General features: G+C 37.1%; 1 protein-coding gene and 1 pseudogene across 1 annotated transcript in view; one reads left to right on the top strand and one right to left on the bottom strand.

The window, feature by feature from the left end:
* LOC106146823 overlaps positions 1–2,251 on the top strand; it is a 19,645-nt pseudogene extending 17,394 nt beyond the window's left edge.
* The window catches only part of Pan3 (PAN3 poly(A) specific ribonuclease subunit), a gene marked incomplete in the record, with an annotated part of 146,064 nt that overhangs the window by 127,065 nt on the left and 7,421 nt on the right, over positions 1–11,578 (bottom strand).

Genomic DNA, 11,578 nt, shown 5'->3' with positions numbered 1-11,578 from the left:
TTGTCTATTTGTTTTCCTGAGAAACTATTTTGTAGATAACAATATGTAAAACAATAACCATTGATAATTTCCTACCATTTTGTCTGTAATTTGCTAAGTCCCCCTTATTATTATGTTATCCTTCTTTTACTCTTTAAAATTAAAAAAAAAAAAAAAAAAAAAAATTCTGTGAGAGGGCTTTGATCCTCCTGGAGTCCTGAAATCATTCCATTTGCCTCTTTTATGTAGCCTTCACCATACACTTATTCAGGAGATTGCAGACCTGATGAGCCTGCATTAACTAAGAGACATTATTAACTGGATATCTACTGTTTTTTGGAGTACATATCATACATGGTTTTGGCCTGAAGGTTTTTAAGATAACCAACATTTAGTCTACTGGAAGATAAAGTAGGTAAAACTCTATTAAACATATGTGGAGGCAAGGACTTTCTGAACAGAACTCCAATGGCTCAAGAAATAATATCAAAAATCAACAAATGGGATTATATCAAGTTTAAAAGCTTCTATACATCAAAGGAAACAATCAACAGAAGAGACAACCTACAGAATGGGGAAAGAATCTGCCAGCTATTCCCCAGAGGACTAACATCTAGAATATTCAAAGAATTCAAAAAACTTAGAACACTCCCCAAATATAAAAGACCCAATTTTAAAAAACGGGCAACTGAAATGAACAGTTCTCAAGAGAAAAACAGAGGGCCAACAAATAACATGAAAAAAATTTAGTATCACTGGTCGTTAGAGAAATGCAAACTAAAACACTGAGACACTGCGCCTGCCTGGCAAGCGCAAGGTCGTGAGTTCGGTTCCCGGTACCGGAGAAAAACAAACAAACAAACACTGAGACACTATCTTAATCCCGAAAAAAATGGCCATCATCAAGAAATTAAATACCAGCAATGCTAGGGGGGACCATGTCTATGTTGTTGGTGGAAGTGTAAACTAGTTCAATCACTATGGAAATCAGGGTGCAGGTTCCTCAAAAAACTAAAATTAGAAATTCTATTTGACATATGACCCAGCTATTCCCCTTCTGGTTATCTTCCCAAAAGAGTCAAAGACATCATATACAGTGATACATGCATATTCATGTTTATAGCAGCACAATTCCTAATCGCTACATCTTGGAAGTAGCATATATGACAATCAACACACCTGTTGGAATGGATTAAAAAAAAATGTGGTATTTATACACAATGGAGTACTACTCTGCCATAAAGGATAAACTTGAAGTATTCACAGGAAAATGGATGTAACTTGAGACCCTAAAGTAAAGCGAAATAAGTCAGACACATAAGCTTAAATATCCAATGTTTTCTCTTGTATGAGAAACTCAAAATATAGACAGCCGCAGGGAGCCCCGGTCCAATGTGAAGAGACAGGAGGAAGATGAAGATGAAGTGACAGGACGAAGACAATGAAGACAGTGCATGAATAAGAGGACTAAGAGGACGTGATCGTGGACAAGGAAGTGAATATTGAATTTGAAGCTTATTCCACCTCAGATAATGATTATGATGGAATTCAGAAATTACTACAGCAGCTTTTCCTAAAGGCTCCTGTGAATACTGCAGAACTAACAGATTTCTTCATTCAACAGAACCCTATCTGGAGTGTGATTAGGCAAATTAATGTTTCAGAAGACAGTGATGATGATGTGGATGAAGATGAGATTTTTTATTTCATAAGCCTTTTAAATTTAACCAAAAGAAAGGGTACCCAGTGTGCTGAACAAACTGAAGAGTTGATTCTAAGCTGCTGTGAGAAGAACTGTGCAAAGAGCATGGTTCAACAGCTGGACAAGCTTTTAAATGACAACACCAAGCCTGTGGGCTTTCTGCTAAGTGAAAGCTTCATTCATGTCCCTCCACAGATCGCTCTGCCCATGCACCTGCAACTTCAGAAAGAACTAGCGGAGGCACACAAAACTAAGAAGCCGTGTGCGAAGTACTATTTCTATATCTTCTGATTAGTAAGACATGTGGGGAAGGAGGAAAAACCAATTCTAAAAAGAAAAAGAGCACCCAAAAGAAGGATGAGTTAATGTTTGCAAATGCAGAGGAAGAATTTTTCTATGAGAAGGCAGTCCTTAAGTTCAACTACTCAGTGCAAGAGGAGGGACACTTGTCGGGGAGGCAGGCAGTCTTTAGATGATGCACCAATGAAGCCCTTGCGAAGTGTGATGCTAATTCCAGGTGACAAGATGAGTGAAATCACGGATAAACTGAAAGAACATCTATCGGTATAGCCCATTTCCCATGGACAGTGATGGGTTTGTTTTTTAAAATTATCAGAAAACCCAGTGGAGATTTACTGGAAAACTTATGACTTTATTCAGATTAAAGTCCTCTACAAAAAGTAAAAAAAAGAGAAACCCAAAATTATTTATAAAGAGCAAAATAAAAGGTAATAGAAAGCAGGGAGATCTTTACAAATGGGAAGGAGAATATGAGAGGGAAGTGGGGGAGAAGGGAAAACGGACTTAAAAAAGAAAATGCAAATACAGTTGGAGAGAGCAGGGAGGGACAGTAGGTGAAAGGGACAAAAAAATTAAGATGTGTGATGTACACACACAAACTCCCCATGATAAATGGAGTCATTACTGTACATGCACTAATACAAAAATGAGGAAGTATGGAGAAGCGTAGCTGAACGAATGAACAGCAATCACCTGGAGGGCATGGGGGCAGGATGGAGTTTTATCAACTGGGAGACTGTTTACCAAGAAAGGGTAGTCTGCCAAGAAGACTTCTTTTTTCCTTGCAAGTCTTACAGTATTGTTTGATATTAACAACCTTATACATGTATTACTTTGATATTAATTAAAAATAAATTTAAAGAGAAAAAAACCGCAGCACAACAGCTGATTCTGAGGAGCCTTGCAGCACTGCAGGCTCCCAAGATCAATTTGCTGCAAGTCTGACAATCAGCACACGAACCAGTGTGACTCCTGAAGGAAGCTGTCCGGTACTGGCAATACGAATACAGCACTTACTGAAAAGAAAATCTTCCAATGAAAGTCAGTTTGGGCATCCATCCAAGATGATTACTTTTTTCCCAAACAAAGCTGCCAGTAAAGCAGTATGTTTTTAAGTTTCCACTGTTTCTCTTTTCTCAGAAAAAAAGGCTTGGAATTTAATGAGAGAAAATTTCATTTTTGAAACCAGTTTACTAGTCAGTGATCAATGTAAGACCCATGGTTTGGCCAGAAAAGGTTAACACTGAATTATGGAGAAAGTAAACAGGGAACTGCAAACATCTCCAACTCTTGTGCTAAATCCCATAGTAAGCTCACATCTGGAGGGCTGGGCTTTGGTGTACTTTAATCATCTTTACTGTTGATAAATAAGGGTCGGGGATATAGCTCAGCGGCACAAGTGCCTGCCTGGCAAGTGCAAGGTCCTGAGTTCGATTCCAAGTACCATAAATAAATAAATAGATAGATAAATAATTTTTTAGAAGTCTAGAAATACAGAAAGAATCTATACTGTCATCATAAAAATAATATTAACATACATTTCTCTAGGTCTTTTTCTCTTATACCTACATCTTTTAAAACTGTTATATAATTTTATAAATTCCTTCTCCCTCATTTAGTAATGTATCTTTTCTTGGTTTTTTTTTGAGACAAGGTCTCACTGTGTAGTTTAGGCTGGCCCTGAATTCACTACATAGTCCAGGCTGGCCTGCAACTTGCAGCAATCCTCCTGCTTCGGCCTCCCAGGTGCTAAAATTATAGCCGTATGCCACAACAACCCAGCAGCAATATATCTTAAATATCTTTTCTTATCAATATAAAAAGCTCTCATTTATTGTAACTGCCATGTGGCTTCCTAATGTATGGATGACCTGCCTATGCCTATTAATGGGAATTTCACTGTTTTCAACTTTACACTACCTCAGATCAGCTGTAATACTAAAAACTTTACACATACATCTTTTTTTCTGTAGGATGAGTCTAAAAAGGAAATACTGTGCCGAAGGATGTGAACATTTTAATTTTAACGAATGCTGACCTCTGAAAAGGTCATATCAACATACACATATGAAGAATGTATTAGGCTGGGAAGTAGATCAATGGTAGAGTGTATGATTAGCATGTGCAAACCCCTGGATTCAACCTCCAATACAAAAAAAAATAAAGAATGCCTTTTCCCTTGCACACATGCAGTGATATATGTACATCCATGTTTACAGCAGCACAATTCATACTGGCTAAATTGTGGAAGCACCCTACAAGTCCATCAACACATGAGTGGATAAAGAATATGGTACTTCTAATCCTAGTTTTGTGAGGAATCTCTGATGGAGACCACTATGAAGCAGACCTGGGCAGGACTTAAATCAATCAATTGGCTTTTCATGTTCATTTGTGAATCTGTCCAAGGCCTATGCTCCTTATCTGGAAATGGCGGACTCAGAGCGAACCTCTGTGAGTCACTAATCCCTACTGGAACCTGTAGGGGTGGATGAAGCCAGAAAGCCTTAAAGGACAAGACAGAATCACAACCAAGGACACCTGGGTCAGATCTCAACTAGATAAAGACTACAGCCTCAGGCAACTCATTCTTCAGCGGATTAACTTAATACCTTACATAGAGAAGTCCTTGAGTGGTTCTGCCCTTCTTGAGTACTCCCCCCTTCCTTCTTCTGATAACCAAATAAATATGGGCAACCCAGAGAAGGTCATAGTCTTAGCCCTGAGAGAATCTTGAATTATGTAAGAGGGCTTTGATCATCCTGGAGCCCTGAAATCATTCCATTTGCCTCTTTTTATTTAGCCTTCGCTGTACACTCAGGAGATTGCAGACCTGATCAGTCCTGAATAACTAAGGGATATTATTAACCCCATACATTTCCACACTGATTCCCACACGGTTTCAGAGATATTATGAAAGGCAAAGAAATTGCTCAAAGGGAAGAAACAAGTGGGATGAGGGAAAGGAGAAAAAGAAGGGGGGAAAATACATACATATATATATATAGAAGGATAGCTGGGGTAATTGTACTGCTGATGTCTAATGGTTTATTGAAAGGAACAGTTAATGCTTAAATTTTTTTGTCCAATTTTGCATGCTTATACCTGGTAATCTAAACAACTAATTGAAGACAACAATGTGGAATATAACAACCATAGATGTTTTCCTAACATTTGTTTAGTGAAGCTCTGTATCATTTCTAATTTTTTTATTATTTTTTATTCTCTTTAATGGTTTGATCAATCTTGCATTCTTACATTTGGTAATCTGAGCAACTTCATTAAAAATAGCAATATATAATACAACAACCACTGTTAATTCCTATATTTTGTTTTGAAACCCTTTTTATTGTTTTTGCTTTGTCTTATTGTCTTGTTTTTGTCTATGTTGTTGTTATTTTGTTATTTTTTTTATTCTCCTTAAAATAAAAAAAAAGAAAATACGGTATTTGACATAATGGAGTACTACTCTGCCATAAAGAAGCATAAAGCAATCCTTTGACTGACTTAAAAAGTGCAAAAAACTACTGCTCATTTTATTCAACCACTGATGAAGCTGAATAATTTTTATATGCCCACCACAGTTCAACGTTGACCATTCCCCCAAAGGCCTGTGTGTTAAAGGTTTGGTCCCCAGGGTGGTGCGGATGAGAGTGTGTGGAGGCTGAGGAGGCAAAGAGGTGAAGAGGTGAAGGGAGGTCCTTAGGTCACTGAGACAGACCCCCCCCCCAGGGGTCTCTGGGACTCTGGCCTCTGCCTCTCTCCTCTGCTCCTTGACTCACACGGTACACTCCCCGCTACAACACACTGCCTTACCACAGAGGCAGGGACAATTAATCGGACTGCAACTTCCAAAACTGTGAGCCGAAGTCATTTTTTTCTCTTTATAAACCAATTATCTCAGGTTTTTCATCATAATGACAAAAAGCTGCCTAACATAACACCCACTGATCTTTCTTTTTTCTGTAAGTTGCCCAAGATTTTTGAATGGCTATTACCTTTTTAAATGGGGCATTTATCTTTAGCTCTGTATTGACCTAGCTGTCTAACAGTGGCTAATTAGAAACAACCCAGCAGTATGGATGCACCTCTCACATAAGGATTTAATTCTAATGAATGTGCTGCATTAGGAAAAGCAAGGTTTACCTTTTATTCTCAACTGTAAAAACAAAACAAACTTCTGTCTACCACTTACTATGAGTGACAAATTACTTAGCTTTAAGTAATAGTTTTAAATATCAAATGAAAGTAGTGCCTACCTCATGAAACAGTTATGAATATTAAATGTGACATGATAGTTATATATACTATGACCAGCACACAAGAAGTCCCAAATGTTACTTACCTATTCTCTCTCCTAGGAGAAAAAAAAACTTATAGATTCATCAATAAATATTTGTGCTCAAAGTTCTTACAGAAACTGTATTTCTTAGTGATCTCATCCAACCCCATAGACGTAAATACCACGCAAACACTAACTGAAAGTTTCTATACTTAGTCCCAATCTCTCTCCAGAACTCCAGGCTCATATCTACTTATCTCCTGAAATTCTCCATCTGAATAGCTAGGACATACCTCAAAACTAACCTATTCAAAAATCACACTCCTAGACCAGGCATGGTGGCACAGGCCTGTAATCCCAGCACTGGGGAGGCTGAGGCAGGAAGACTTCTCTGAGTTCAAGGCCAGTCTTTAATGCAGTGAATTCAAGATCAGCCTGAACTACATACATAGTGAGACCCTGTCTTAAAAAATAAGCAAGCAAACATGCAAGCAAAACCCACCAAAAAACACAGTCACCCTCCTGATCGTCTCACCCACATCTACTCCATCTGTAGCCTTCCACATCTGAGGTGATGTTGACTCCATCCGTCCATCAAGGTCCTTGAAACTAATCCCTGACTCCTCTTACTTGACACCCTGACAACCAAGGTAAAATTATCTTGGTCGTATCTACAAAATACATCTGGAATCCAACTAATTTGAGAGATTTGCACTGCTATATCCTGTGTTAAACATCACTACCTCTGGCTACATTATTTGTAAGTAACCTCCCAAATGCTCTCCTGCCCTCCCTTACCTTTGAAGCCTAAGTCAGATCAGATCACTCACTCTATTTGACCAAAGATAAAAGCAGAAGTCTCAGTGCTTTCCCCTCCTCATTCCACAGCAGTGACCAGTCTTCTAACATGCCAGGCATTCCCCGTTTTTAAGACCTTCGCTCCAGCTGCTCTCTCTGCCAGAGATAACCTTTCTCTTGATAACTAGCTCCACTCTCCTTCCAAGCAGTGCTCAAATACAACCATCAGTGGGGTCGGTCCCTTATCTTTCTATTTAACTCTGTAACAACCCTACTCCTACAACCTCACTTCTTACCCTATTCTACTTTTTTAACACCACTTGTCATCTTTCAACAAACTGAATTTACTGCAGTTATACAGGAGTTGTACTGTCTGCCCTACCCATTCAAATGTAAGGTTCACAAAGGAAGAGATCTATCTACTCTGTTCACTAACATATCCTAAAAACCTAAAACGGTAACAAGAGTAACTACTCAATAAATGTTAATTAACTGAATGTATGAAAGAAACTCCATTTGTTATTAGCCCAAATTACATTAACGTGAATAAATTCTCGCCATAATCTAAATTGTTCAAAAAATTATTTGTACACATAAAATCAATTTTATGTATTGAGGGACTTTACTAAATTTTTTCTGTACAAAGCTGCCTGCTAACTTCTCCAAGCTTTGGGAATAAGGAGAAGATTCACTGTCCCATCTACATCAAGGAGATTCTTCCTCAGAGATAGCAGATATACTGCAGAGCCTATGAACTGGAAAGATCACTTATCATTTAGGAATTTAAAAGGGCCTAGAAGAGTGGTACAGCTTGAGGGCAGAGCACATGGTTAGCATGCCAAAAGTCCGGAGCTTGATCTTCAGATCAACCAAACAGTAAGAATAAAGGGGTCCATTCCATTTTATCTTTCACTCCTGATTTTTTCAATTTAATACATTTTAATCTAATTCAGGGCAGAATAGTTCACAAGTAAGTTAAATCAAATGATATATAAAATTCTTTCCAGCTTTATCCAGTTCTATCACGTTCTATCTGAAACTTCTGAAAGTAGCCTCAAATATCTATGTCAAGAATGTAAATTAACAATGAAAGACTATTAATAACACTACTCTTTTGAGTTTTTTATTTTTTCTTTTAGTTTGGGTTTGGATTGTTTGTTAATTTTGGCAATACTGAAAATTGAACACAGGGCCTTCACACTGAGCTATGTCCCCAGCCCTTTATTTTTTATTTTGTCTGTCACTAAGTTGCCCAAGCTGCGATACAGGTTTTGTGAGGTTTGTTTGTTTTTTTAATGTACGAAGCTTGAGCTAGATCATAGGAGAGTCTGTATACTCCTTAATATTATGCATATATCCTCTAATGTATATAAGACATAATTGGGTACTATCATTTATATTGGTAAAATTATAGGGGTTAGGGAGATAATTCAATGGCATGTGCAAGGCCCTGGGTACAATGTGGGGGGGGGGGGCTATAAGCAATCTAAATATCCATCATTAAAAAAATCTGCATCATTAAAAAAGTATGCAACTCAACATTATGCTATGAAAAAGTGCAAGGTGGATTTCTACATGTCAGTGTGACAAACTATAAAATAAGCAACTAAATGAGAAAATCCAAGGTAGATCAAGCTTCCACATGTACACTCACACATGTGCATATGTGTTAGAGATGGGAAATATAAATGTATGGATGATCATATAGGTAAAGAGTATTTTTAGATATAAATATTTTGGATAAACAACAGGAAGAAAGAGTGACTGTCATTTGGAGAGATGGCTGAGGAACCTTAGAGTGGAAGATGACTACTTTCTATTTTCCTCTCTATATCCTTTTATGCTACTGAAATTTTTAAACTGTACATATATTACATATTTTCATTCCAAAAATAAGATGTTGTTTCTGAAGGGGTTCGAGGCAGTACTCCACCACTTCATCTCACACTTTACAGGTAAAGAAATGTATTTTCACATAAAGCAAATGACTAGCTTAAGGCACAAAGTTACTCTGTAAGAGACAGCACTAAAATAAAATCTCAGGACTCCCAGTTCAGTACTACTTCCTAAATATGGGAGGGGAGGAAACAAACTATCTATATTCATTTGATATATACATCTTCAGAAAACAGCTCATATACATCAGCATGCCAAAAGTATATATACATCTTCAGAAAACAGCTCATAAAACAAATTATTTTATCATGTTCCATTTTGGTTCAATAACTACTTTATAAACAGGACATAAACTAAGCTAACATGAGAAATGCTGATAAAAAACTTCTACGCTATTGACTGAATTGTGTTTTCCCCCAAACTCCTATGTGAAGCCCTAGCCCCATGTACTTATATCTGAAGATCTGGGACCTTTAGGAGGTAATAAAAATTCAGTAAGGTCGTAAGGGCAGAGTTCTAATCCAGAAGTACTGGTGCACTTACAAGGAAAAAAAAAAGGCAGACACATCAGCACTCTCCCTCTGTACCTGCAAGAGGAAAAGCCACATTAAAGACACAGGCAGGTCTGAAAGCAGGAGAGTGCCCTTACTCTTTAGCTAGCACCCTGACGTGAGACACCAGGCTCCAGAACATTGAGAAAATAAATTTCTATCATTTAAGCCACCATCTATGCTATTTTACAACCCAGGTTAATAATAATAATTATATATACATATATATGTTCTGTGGTGTATACAGATAAGAATAGTATATGTATTAGGTATCCAGCTCTACCATAGATGCATATGTATGTATAGAAATGGTCTCAATGGGCACATATGTGCACACTATGAAGAGGGATTACCTCTAGGCAACAAGGGGAGACTAGTTTGACTTTATGCATGTCTGTTCCAGTGGAAGGTGTGAACTAGAAAAGGGTGGGGTTGTGGCTCAGTGCCAGACCTAAGACAGCATACATGAAGCCCAAAGTTTGACCTCCAGCAGGGATGAAGAAAATCTAAACTAACAGAATGAAAACCAACCCTAAAATAAACACACTAAATCTCAATAAATGCTCCAAAGAATCAGAGTGCAAATTTTTAAAATATCATTTCTAGGTACTGTAGGTGTTCATTAACTTTTATGCACAAAAACATATATGCCCACAAAAAAGCACATTTTAAAAATGATGTTATAGCCGGGCATGGGGGCACACGCCTGTAATCCCAGCACTCAGGAGACGCAGGACGATCGTGTGAGTTTGTGAGTTTGGGCTACAAAGTAAGTTTGAGACCAGCCTGAGCTACATAGTGAGACCGTGTCTCAAAAAGACAAAAAAAAAACTAAACAAACAAAAAAAAACCTGCTGTTACAAAATTAAGATGAACGTAAATTTCCAAGTTAAAAAGAGAAGAAAAAAAGGAGGGAAAAAACCCATGATTAACACAACATGGTTAAGTCTTAAGGGAGTTACACCAAACAAAAAAAAAAGAAAGTTCAAAGAATTATATACTACACAATTCCATTTTTAGAATATCCTTAAAGTGATAAAATTATAGAAATGGAAAACAAATTAGTGGTTGCCAGGGGTTAGGAGAGAAACCACATTATAAAATGGCAAGCGGACAGTGATGTGACTGTTCTGTCTTGACTATACTGGTGAGGACATAAACATAGACATGATAAAGTCCATAAAGCTAAACACATACATACACATATGCACACAAGTGCTAATTCAGTTGGAAGAAATGTGACTAAGATATGTAGCTCGACCGATTAATGCTGGTTGTTGCCACTGAGAAAACTGGGTAAAGTGTACACACGATCTGTGTGTATTTTTTACAACTGCACGTAACTCTGCAATTATTTCATAATAGAAAGTTATTTTAAAATGAAGGAAAGACGACATAATAACCAAACCCTCTGTCCATCAAAATATAAGGGAGTGGGGGGAATTCTGCAAAAGGACAAGAAGGTATTTTGATTTGTTTGGGCCATAAATTATTTTCCCAGAGAGTCATGTCAAATGTATTTTCATGGACAAAAAGTGTTTTACTTATTAACTTATCTTAACCTGAATTTATATTAGAATATCCTTGTGAGTTTTCCTAATAATATTTACTAATATATTTTATTATCTTATATATATATTTGTTTCTCACAAGAATGTAAACTTCATTAGGGTGAAAGAAAATGTTTTTGTTCTGTTATATTTTTATCTAAAAGGAGTTTTCCACCCTGCAAGCAAGCATGATATTAAATACGTGAAATAAAATGTTTTCTAAATCTTTGTTATGTACTTAAATAAGCAATAAAAATGTTTAAACCTAGACCAGTATCCTAATGGCAAATTCTCAGTCCTCAGTTTCCTGTACATAGTCAGATTTGTAAGATGAAAAGTACAATCTTGCCTTAAACAAAAACAGCTATGCCACACAATTACTAAAATGAGTAATTTTAGTAATTATTTGAGTAATCCCAATTACTAAAAAAAAAATTGCTTACAAATAACAATCTTGAATAGAGCCTACTTACTACCCCACTGCCTGGGAGAGCTGGAGAAAGAAAATGTAACATACTCT

This window comes from Chinchilla lanigera, unplaced genomic scaffold (assembly GCF_000276665.1).
Source record: "Chinchilla lanigera isolate Chin_1 unplaced genomic scaffold, ChiLan1.0 scaffold00096, whole genome shotgun sequence".
In the NCBI taxonomy this organism is placed as follows: Eukaryota; Metazoa; Chordata; class Mammalia; order Rodentia; family Chinchillidae; genus Chinchilla; species Chinchilla lanigera.
This window is presented reverse-complemented; position numbering and strand designations above follow the sequence as displayed.